Source organism: Episyrphus balteatus, chromosome 2 (assembly GCF_945859705.1).
Source record: "Episyrphus balteatus chromosome 2, idEpiBalt1.1, whole genome shotgun sequence".
Lineage (NCBI taxonomy): Eukaryota > Metazoa > Arthropoda > Insecta > Diptera > Syrphidae > Episyrphus > Episyrphus balteatus.
Window position 1 is genome coordinate 61,337,455 of NC_079135.1, and position 12,305 is coordinate 61,349,759.

Genomic DNA, 12,305 nt, shown 5'->3' on the forward strand with positions numbered 1-12,305 from the left:
TTCCAGTTAAGACAAGTCCTACCTGAAGGGCTCTTTACAATTCTTAGAGAATATCTAGAGAACAGAATTTTCCGCGTTAGACACGGAAATGATTACTCAGACTTTAGGGAAATAGTGGCTGGGGTACCACAAGGTAGTGTTTTAGGTTCCATTTTGTACCTACTATTCACACGCGATATACCTCAAACAGAAAACACAATTGTAGCTACTTTTGCTGATGATACCGCAATACTTGCAGTAGGCAAAACAATCAACGAGTCGACAAGTAAATTGCAAAATGCACTTAATAATGTCAATGAATGGACAAAAACGTGGCGAATAGCGCTTAACGAATTTAAGTCAGTCCACGTGGACTTTACATATAAGAAAATAAATAGACTACCTGTTTTTATCAATACTACTCAAGTCCCATTTTCAAATGAGGCAAAAAAACTCGGGATGACTCTCGACGCGAAATTAAAATGGAAACCGCATGTTAAAAATTAAATGTGATCAATTAAATATGAAATTGAGAGAAATGTACTGGTTGCTAGGACAACATTCTAGACTTAGTATCGAAAACAAATTATGAGTTTACAAGGCGGTACCTAAGCCTGTCTGGACATATGGTATTCAACTCTGGGGTTGTACCCGCGATACAAATTTAAATAGATTACAAACTTTTGAGAATAAATTATTAAGATCATTTGTAAATGCGCCGTGGTATATAAGAAACGAAGATCTTCACAGGGATCTTGGAATCCCCACGGTTCGCGAAGAAATAAAAACGTTTGCCCAAAAACATCGAAAACGGTTAGTCGAACATACTAATAGAACAATACTAGAAATTCTCGACGAGACAAACTTTCGTATTTACAATCTCATCATAGACATAGCATTATGTACTCCTTATAATGTCTTTAATAGAGTGACCGCAAGAAATCGATTTTCGAAATTTGGTCGGGGGAACCCCATAAAATGTTCCGCCTTTGCAGATTTTTAGATAGCCAAAATTTCAGCTCGATTGGATAACTTTAAATGGTGCCGACACTCGTCCAAAGTATCAAAAATCTCTGTTTTTTCACTGTTTTTCGAAGAAAATTAGCTCTAGCTCCCAAACAAATCGGGTTATTTTCACTTTTTATATATTAAATTAAGGGTAGTGTTGCTACACATAATTCAGATGCTAAATTTGTTTAGTTTTACTAAAACAGAAAAATTTTGTCATCAATTTAAATTTTCAGTACTTACCTCAAAAAGAGCTGAAGTGCAAACTCGATTTAAAATGAAACTTTTTTTTTAAACTCTTTTATTTAAAAAAAACGAAACATTTAACAGAATTCTAAGGCTGTGTGTGAATTGCGTTAAATAGTTAACACCGTGTACAATTTTTGACACTATTGAGGTGAACAAAAAAATTTCAGCTGTATGGCTTATTGTTTAATATTTTTCTCTGCTTCTTTTCTGCTATGAAACTCCTTTTTAATAAAAAAAATACAAAACAAAACCATCTGCAAAGCCTAATAAATTTTTAACAGCTGAAATTTTTTTATTCACCTCAATAGTGTCAAAAATTTTACACTATGTTAACTTTTTTACGCAATTCACATAGGCCTAAAAAACAAAAAAAATAACATCGTGTTACATTTCTTATACATAATTATTGAAGTAAATACTAAAAAAATTTAATCAAGAGATTTACAAAGTAGTTTTGGAAGCATCAGGATACAATTTTCGGCCCTCACTGACTACTTGAAGTACATATTGTTTTTGTTATTAAAATCGGTTATTAATTTGACTCCTCTTTCTGTCATGTCATTTACGACTTTAAGTTATTGCACTTTTTTAAAGCCTTCTTTAAAATGCGGGTTTTCGGGCCAAAGATTTGGAGGTTCTTTGAGAAAACTTGTGTCTATTTTCAATCGGCATCTTCATGTGTCTGTAGCTTTGGATTTACTATTCTGTTGGTTTACGTTTCACTGGTTTTCAAAATTATGTTGGCCGTTTCTAATTTTTCGCCATCTCGTAAAGTTAGGTCAAAGAACGCCAGACCTGCCAGCTCTGAACTCAAATACCATAAATGGTTTGAGAATTTAGCAAGAGCCTTCTCTGAAATATCTTTGTCTATCTTGCGGTATTCAATGCAATTATGCAAAAGATCAAGATCTTGTTTAGGAGCCAGATAAGCTCTTGGGGCATTAAACCAAGCAAAAGTTTTTTCTTGTTGAATGTAAGTTTGATTTTGAAACTACAAAGTCAATTAGATTTTGCCCTAGTGCTTCTATTGTAGCTATAATTATGCGAGAAGCATTTCTATCAGATGCCTTACATCGATCCAATAACATAGAAAGTTGCATTGTTAAAAGCTCTTTCACCCCACGACTATACCTCATACTTTTGCTACCCGAGGGCCCAGAGATAGAGAAACATCCATTCTATCCCAATCCGCAGAATAAAACAGTTAAAAAAAAATTTAATTTTAAATCGAGTTTGCACTTCAGCTCTTTTTGAGGTAAGTACTGAAAATTTAAATTGATGACAATATTTTTCGTTTTTAGTAAAACTAAACAAATTTAGCATTTGATTTATGTGTAACAACACTACCTTTAATTTAATATATAAAAAGTGAAAATAACCCGATTTGTTTGGGAGCTAGAGCTAATTTTCTTCGAAAAACAGTGAAAAAACAGAGATTTTTGATACTTTGAGCGAGTGTCGACACCATTTAGAGTTATCCAATCGAGCTGAAATTTTGGCTATCTAAAAATCTGCAAAGGCGGAACATTTTATGGGGTTCCTCCGAAGAAAATTCGACAAAAATTTTTTTCTATGGGAGTTGCGGTCACTCTAGTCTTTAAACAGAAAATTGCTATTTATAAAATTTATACAACGTTGCATAGAGCCTGAATAAAAATATATTTTGTTTAAATGTCATTTTATTATTAAATCATTGTCCCAAAAAATAAACACAACAATAATTTGTATATTTTTTTATTGACGAAATTCTTTTGCATATTTCTTTTTGTTGTCGCCAGCAGTAACAAAAGGATTTATTCTTTTGAAAGCGGAATCAAATAAACGATCACAGTTTTAATTGTAATTTATACTTTAAATTTTTACTTGTTCTTTTAAGGTTTTTAATATTAAGTTCTTGTTTTCAAAATGTTTGTTAAAATATTTTATTATAAAAATATCTTCCGAATTCAAAACTTTTAATTTTCCTTAACGAAAATAAATAATATCTGTAAATTTGGACTTAAATATTATATTGGAATAATTGCAACTCAAGACAAAATATGAACTATCGAAACACTTTTTTTATTTTATAAACAAAAATGAAAAATTTGTAATGAACTAAAATAATAAAGAAGAAATTGTGTGTTTTTGGAGATATTTTCCTCATATGAATTCTTACGAGGACTTTTGCTAGCAGTAGACACATGTGTGTTTTCTATATTCTTCCTTTTCTTTTTATGCATTTTGTTTTTTCTTTTTACAGAATTGGTTAATGTATATTTTTTTTATTGTTGTAATCAAAAAATCAACAAAATGAGGAATCGTGTTTTGTTTTAGAGGTATTCTTTCTTAATTATGACATCGTACGAGAACTTTTGCTCACGTGTTTTTTTTTTTTAGTTTTTTTTTTTTGTTGTTGTTGTTTGTCGTGATAAAAGTACTTATTTTCCCTATTTAGTACTTATTTGGACACAAACCTAGCATAACTATAATGGCTAAGAAAATGTTTTAGAAATTTATGTAACGTTGCATAGAGGCTACATAAAACTTTATGCGTTGTATAACTATGCAGTCGTTTAGAGCTGTTTAGTGAAATCTGATAAATAAGGCTGTAAATGTATATATCCGTCCAAAAAGTACATCATCCTCTTATACAGAGCTCTTATTGGACCTGTCTTGCTCCAATAGCAACATGTTACTTTTAGGAGACTTTAATTTACCTCACATTGATTGGGTCCCTTCCGATGATGAAACATACCAAGAAGCTTCTCTAACATAAAAATCGAATTCTCGATTCGGTATTTTTCTCTGACGCTATTAGTACTCTTGTTCTAGAGTGTTAGAGAGTGAGCAAGTTGTTTGTGATAGTCTAGCATTTTATACTAAAAATCTGATAAGTGAAAAGCAGCATGGCTTTGTTAGAAAAAGATCTACAACAACTAATCTTCTTAGCTTCTTAAATGTTCAAATGCATTAGAAAAGGGTAATGAAGTTGACTGCGTTTACACTGACTTTTCAAAGACATTTGATAAAAATAAAATAATAACACTGGTTTACAAGGGGTTTGTTGCCGAAATAAAAATATACAACAACAGAAACAACTAATCAGCTCCCGTTTTCGACGGTAATATTTCAAAAACGGGAGCTGATTAGTTTTTTTTTTTACTTCGGATTCGAATTCAGCACACCGAAAACCTTCAGAAATGTATATTTTTGTTTTATTTTTGTTTTGGCAACAAAAAAAAGTTTAATTTTGTTAACCAGTTAGATCTTCAAATTAAAAGCTTTTGGTTTTCCACCCAATTTTATTGCCTGGGTAGAATCTTATCTTAACCAAAGATCCTATCAGGTCAAATTTAGAAACTGTCTTTCAGATCTTTTCATAGCCAACTGTGGAGTCCCTCAGGGAAGTCACCTAGGCCCATTTTTATTCATTTAGCTATAAACGACGTAATCTCGTGCATAACTTCAAGTGATATTCTCATATTTGCTGATGATATGAAGATTTTCAAAGAAATTAAGTCTGACTATGACCGTATCCTTCTACAAAGCGATATTAACAGTTTAAATGTTTGGTGTGGTAAAAATAGCTTTTCACTTAACCCAGTTTAATGCCAAACAATTACATTCTCGAGAAAACGAGTCATTAATATTTTTGATTACTACATTTTGCAACATATGCAATGTCGAGTATTTAGCTTCAAAGACTTGGGTGTGAAATTTAGCTCAAATTTAGGATTTACTGAACACATCAATTTTATAGTAAATAAAGCGAGCTCAATGCTTGGTTTTATTAAACGTTGGGCAAAGGAATTTGAAGATCCAATTGTAACTCTATCTTTGTACAACTGCTACGTTCGACCCCATCTTGAGTACGCTTCTCAAGTATGGAGTCCTTTTTATGAAGTTTATAAAAACCGAATCGAATCTATTCAACACAATTTTGTACGCTTCGCTCTAAAAGGTCTTCCTTGGAGCGATCCTTTCAACTTGCCAGCATTTGAACAACGCATTCAACTTCTTCAGATGCAAACTTTAGCACAGAGACGAGTAAATAATGATTTAATCATTCTTCATCAGCTTATTAATTCCCAAATTGACGCTCCTGATCTATTAGCTTGTATTGGTATAAACTATCCGGGTGGATCTCACCTCCTACGAAGATTTGAACCTTTGCATATCGACTTTCATAGAACAAACTATGGTATTAATAAGTGGATCGTTGTCTAATCTGATGCTGTTAGCAACTTATAGCCCGGTCAATTTAGACATCCGAGGTTACATTAATTCCCAGCAAGCTGAAAATTGGTACGATTGTTGGAAACACCATCATAAATTAAATCTAAAAAGTCCTCATCGATCCGAGACCTGGAAAGAAATTTACTTGGGGTCAAAGGTCACAAAAATTGGTTTTTCATTATTTCCAGCAAAACAGTATATCTTATCAAAAAATTTTTAATGCACAAATTGAAGACCAGATTATTATCTATAGAAAATGTCCTGACACTTTTTTTCCTAAGACCCACCGTTTCTTTGGTATAACGATTCAAAAAGTTGAAGTTGAGTTGTAATCGTCATAATCAGGCCTATTCTGCAAAAAAAAAACTCCCAACTGATTATGACGATTACAGCTCAACTTCAACTTTTTGAATCGTTATACCTAAGAAACGGTAGGTCTTAGGAAAAAAAGTACCAGGACACTTTCTATAGGTAATAATCTGGTCTTCAATTTGTGCATAGAAAATTTTTTGATAAGACTTACTGTTTTGCTGGAAATTGTGACCTTTGACCCCAAGTACATTTTTTTCTAGGTCTCGGATCGAGTTTTTAGATTTAATTTATGATGGTGTTTCCAACAATCCTACCAATTTTCAGCTTGCTGGGAATTTATGTGACCTCACCCTCTTATTTTATTCTAATTTGACCGGACAATTAGCTCATATTCACTTTTAAGTGGTGGCACAATCAATGATTGGCAAGAAGAGAACCAGTTTCCAAATTTTCTGAAAAGCGAAGTCGAATAGGTATTTGATTCAAATTTTAAAAAACGATAAATGCAATGGAAGTGATGGAATTGCTGCAGAGTATTTGAAATACGCAAAATTTTCATTGGCCAACTGGTCAAAGATGTTTTCAATCAGGTTTTGGTCACCGAGAAAATTTCAGAACAATGGAAGAAATCCGAAATTATCCTCATCCACAGAAAAAGCAAGACAGCCGATATAAACAACTATTGTTCGTATCTTGCAAAATATGTACAATGATAACATTGCGTGCATTAAAACGGAAAGTATTGGGCCAATACTTTCCATAACGCGTGGAGTACGGCAAGGTGATCCACTTTCACCAGCACTTTTTCCGCAATTTTGGAAGAAATTTTTCGCAAATTAGAAAGGGAAAATAATGGTTTGAATATAAACGGCAAATATTAATCTAATCTAAGGTTTGCGGATGATATTGTAAAAATAGCCACGTCCAAAAATTAATTACAAACTATGCTAAATGAGCTATGTTTAGAATGCAAAAAAGTCGGCTTATCAACTAATCGACAAAAAACCAAAATAATGTCAAGTGGCATCCATTCCGAAATAAAAATAGATGGTACCGTTTTAGATTACGTAGAAGACTATAACTATTTGGGCCAAATAATATCATTAACCGAAAAAGATAGAAAAAATGTAAACCAAAAAATAGCAAACGCTTGGAAACAATTTTTGAACATGAAGAATCTGGATCTAAACACCTCTATAAAAACAAGAAAATGTCTTTTCGACTCAACAGTTCTTCCGGTCTTAAGGGGTTATATCTAGTTGTAAGTTCAAAAAAATCTTCTTTTTTGTGGATTTTTTGTGAAGAGGAATTTGTTTATATAAATATAAAGAATACATATCCATATAGCAAATTTAATGTATTAAAATAATTCGCTGTGTATTTAAAAAAATATTGGGTTCCGTTATTTTTGTAGTAGATCTCCTAGACGACCTCCAAAAAAAGGTGTCTGGCAGTGAGCAAGATATCTCTGATCCAAGTCACTTAAAATAAAAAAAATTAAAAGATTCATTTTAAGGATAGACCAATGCAGGTAATGAACGAAGGAATAGTCAAAATTTTGATTTTTGACAAAATGGCGGCTTCCCAAAGAAAAAAAACGTTGTTTTTCACTTTACTTACACTTTAAAGTTGCTTAAAAAATCGAATTATTGTCAAAAACCTTTTTCCTTCGTTCATTACCTGACAAAAGTATCTAAGAAAATTGTGTAAGAATTTCAAGCCGATTACTCCAGGCGTTTCGGAGAAATTTTGCTCACCGCCAGGCACCTTTTTTTTGGAGGTCATCTAGTAGATCTACTACAAAAATAACGGAACCCAATATTTTTTTTAAATCCACAGCGAATTATTTTAATACATTAAATTTACTATATGGATATGTATTCTTTATGTTTATATAATTAAATGCCTCTTCACAAAAAATCCACAAAAAAGAAGGTTTTTTTGCACTTACAACGTGGCAATCTACAAGAACCCTCGAAAACAAGCTCCAATCCTGTCAAAGAGCGATGGAAAGGTCAATTCTGAAGGTGAGGTTATCTCAACGGATTAACCACAGAAATTTAAGAACCCAAACGAAATTTGAAGATCTTCTTCAAAAAAAAGAAAACTTAATTGGGATTGGGCTGGACATATATTCCGAACCTCAGATGATCGATGGACCAAATTAACAACAGAGTGGACCCCGAGGGACAAGAAAAGAAGTGTAAGAAGACAACTCAAGATGTGTAGAGACGAAATACAATCTTTTTATCCAAACTACTGGAGGGATGCTTAAGACCGAAAAATGTGGAGGATGAAGGGGGAGGCTTATACTCATCAAACTTATTAATTATTTTAGGTATACATATTTAAAAAAAATGTAAACTTTGAAGAGTGAATAAAGCATTAATAATAATAATAAACTTTGGAGCATCGGAAAATGAGGAAAGCTTGACCTTAATTTGATTCCTAAACTGCACTGGAAAAACTGTAAGGCAACTATCTATAAGAACCAATTAGATGTACATATGTCTGAGGGCGTAAGAAAGTAGCGATCTTGAAAGTATTGTAAATTGTATAAAGGAAGCAGCCCCAATCCACAATAACTTCAGACGAAACGGTGTACCTAAAGAGTCCAGGTATCGAATTACGGCATACGTTCGTTAACGAATGGTTGCTATGTGTCCCTATCTTTTTCTAATAATTAAATAGAGAGAGAAATAGTCAAAACGTTAACGTATGATCGTAATCGTGTGCCGTAATTCGACCCCTGGTTTGATTCGGAGTGATGGCAAGAAAACTTTTCTACGTTTGGCTAAATCGTTAAATGTGAGACAACGGAATACATGAGAAACAAAATTATCTTGGGCAGAACCGGAAATTCAAAACATTATGCAAGGGAAAAAAATAGCTTTACTTTGAAAATTTAGCTAAAAGACTAGCTATTTGTAGGAATACTGGTGATTTCTGGAAGGCAGCTCACAAAATAAATGGAATGGTTTATTTCATAAATAGGAATCTCAGTTGCGATACATTGAGAATGCATTTCTGTGAACTGTTCAGTCAAATAATATACAAACTCTGATATGATACAATATGCACAGCTCGCTTTTAGCAATGATCTCTTAGACGGAAAAAACTTGAAGGATCGAAACCTGCAAAGTCGACTTAGATCGTGGATAGAGACAAATTAGCTTTTACAAGAATTCCAAGCTGGGTTCAGACCGGGATATTCCATCTTAGATAACATCATTGTTCTCCGGAGCATCGTCGATTTCTTTTTCAGTCAAGGCAAGAAATTGTATGCCTTTTTCGTCGACTTCAAGGCACCAGCGTTTGATACAATAGACCGTAATGCGTTAGTGTATAAGCTGTATAGAATTGGATTTTCGTTCAAATTCGGCCGTGTTTTGCAGAACCAGAGACTGGACAGAGCTTGCTGAAGAAGCAAATATGGTACTTGAACCATATTAATGTAAAATATAAATGAAGTTGTCATTCAGGCAGATGGCAATAAGTCATACCAAACGGATATGCAATTAATAATATAAATGTAAATTAAATTCAAAGAAACTAAAATCTAATCTAATCTAATCTAAAAAAAACTCAATACATAAGCTTTTTTAACTTGGCATGAATGAAAACTCAAAAAACAGGTCTTTTGTTTATGTCCACGAGTGTCTAACGCTGAAAAATCGTGCTCTCCTTCAAAGCGCTCTTAAATTGAAACGAGAGAATAAACTGTTATCAACATTTACTTTCCGTGGTTTCATCTATGTAAAAGCAACCAAAGATGATAATGCAAAGTTAATCAAAACAGCTGATGACCTAGCCGTTTTTGCCACAACGTCACAGACTACAAGAAATGATGCTCCTACAGATGACAACAGAACGTGATCATCCCCACTTTTTTATTTTCATTTTTTTTACAATAGTATTATTTCGTAAACATTTTTTATTTATGCTATCTTTCTTTTCTCTTTATTTTCTTTTTTCATTTCAATTTCAAAGTCGGTATGTTTTTTTTCTACAAATTTTCTTCTTTTATAAATACTGCTTATCGTCAAATTCGTGTTACAGTTTATACTTTCTATATGAAAGGAGGTTGATTTGGGATCTCCTATTCTTTATTTTTGAGAATGGTTAATTTCAACGAACAACAGTACAGAGACTCAACAGATGTTTTAGGTTCAAATCATACAGTACGTACAATTTGTCATTTAAACGCACAAAGCATATATCCGAAACTTGATGAATTTAGGTTTTTATTTGAAGGTTCTATGGTTGATGTGATTTGTGTTTCAGAGACGTGGTTATCAAGCAACCAAAACAATGATCTTTGTTCTTTGAGCGGCTTTCATAAGCCTTTTAGGTAAGATAGGGTTGGAAGAGTTGGTGGAGGAGTTGCTATTTACGTTCGCAGTGAACTTAGTTGTAAACTTATACGCATAGCCCCACTTGGGAGTGAGATTGATTTTATTTTTATTGAAATAATATGTTATCAAAACAAAATTTTGCTAGGTTCAGTATATAGGCCAAACCGAAACATCGACACTTCTCTTCTTATAAGAGTCTTGGATGAATTGTCCTACATTTCGCCCTACATTATTGTTGCTGGTGACTTCAACAGCAATATGCTTGAAGACTCGTCATTTGCAAATAACATGAAAACTTTAAATCTTTTTCCGGTAAATACATCTGTACCAACGCATTTTACCAATCATAGTAGTACATTGCTTGACGTATTTTTCGTCAGTCATTTGTACAAAGCTCTCCATTTCGATCAAATTTCAATACCTGGTTTTTCTCGTCACGATCTAATTTGTTTAACTTTTCAAAGTAAACCTTTGGCAGTAAAAAAATCTATAACTTTCCGTGACTTTAAGCATATAAATATGAGTAATCTGGAAGAAGATTTGAAGCGAATTGAATGGTATCGGATTTATGGAATGTCATCCGTTGATGATCAGGTGGATTTTATCCAAGGTAATATTAAAAGTCTCTTTGACTTACACGTTCCACTTGTTACTAAAAATCTCACAACAAAAAACACACCTTGGTTTAATAATAGAATAAGGAACTTAATACAAGCCCGTGACCAAGCATATAAAAGTTGGAAGCGTTTTCGACTGGGTGTGCTGTTTAATGATTTTAAAAGGCTTAGAAATAAAGTAACAACTGAGACACGTGAGTCAAAGAGACGTTATTTTGCTCCTCGACTAGACCCCTCACAAGCAAGACATAATTTATGGAAAAATCTTCGGGATATTGGCATCGGAAAACAAAAAAATATTACAACTGGTGCTATCGACTGCAACGAGCTTAACAGGCAGTTTACTTCTCATTTAGGTCCAGAAGTCTTTCCTGAAACAAACAGTACCCCGATCGAGAACAACATGTTTTCCTCTCCCAGTTTTAACTTTACACCAGTTGATGAAACGGATGTGTTAGAGAGCTGTATAAGTATAAAAACAAACTCAGTAGGACTTGATGAAATCCATCCCGTCTTTGTGAAAGCCATTCTTCCATATGTTCTTAAATACATAACGCATGTCTTTAACACGATTTTTATGTCGAGCGATTTTCCTTTTATCTGGAAAAAAGCTAAAATTATACCAATTCCGAAAAATCAAAACGAGTTTAGACCAATCGCCATCCTTCCATTTCTTTCAAAGGTACTGGAAAGGTTAATGAATTCACAGATACAGAAATATTTAAACAACCACAACATGTTATGTATTAATCAATCTGGTTTCCGTCCCAAACATAGCTGCACCACAGCTCTAATCAATGTTGTTGAAAACATTAGACAAGCCGTTGAAAAGGATAACATAACTTTTCTTATTCTTCTGGATTTTTCCAAGGCGTTTGACACAGTAAATCATAACGTCATATATAACAAGCTGATAAATCAATTCAATTTCTCTTTTTCTTCTGCGAAGTTAGTTCAGTCATACCTTTACAGCAGATCTCAGGCTGTTGAGGCTAGTGGCTCCGTATCTGAACTTCTCATGCTGAGGAGTGGCGTCCCACAAGGCTCAATATTGGGCCCACTTTTGTTCTCTATGTACATGTACATAAACGATTTACCTTTGTGCCTGCGGAATTCAGACGTAGATATGTACGCAGATGATGTTCAGATACGGAAAAGCTTCCCTCTTGGTCTTCTTGAAAATGCAGTAGTTGAGGTAAATGAGGAATTGGACAGAGTTCATAATTGGTCCCAGAAAAATGGGCTTTGCGTTAACCCACTTAAGTCGAAATGTTTGGTCATTTCAAGAAAGTCTGCTGATACATCTTAGTACCCTAAAATATACCTAGATAATAAGGAAATTCAGTTTGTCGATTCAGCTAAAAACTTAGGCATAATTTTTACAAAAACTCTTTCGTGGAATGATCATATCAGATCAACAATTGGGAAAGTTTATGGAAGGCTTCGTTTATTGTGGACTAACCATAAAATTACACCATTAAAAACAAGATTAGTATTAGCAAAAACTCTTCTTATCCCTATTATGCTTTATGGCTGCGAACTTTTCAACAATTGTGACTATGAACAC

The 12,305-nt window shown here is 33.4% G+C and overlaps 1 protein-coding gene across 2 annotated transcripts in view; it reads right to left on the reverse strand.

The window, feature by feature from the left end:
• LOC129912756 (dopamine D2-like receptor) overlaps positions 1-12,305 on the reverse strand; it is a 315,611-nt gene that overhangs the window by 299,558 nt on the left and 3,748 nt on the right. The window lies entirely within an intron of this gene.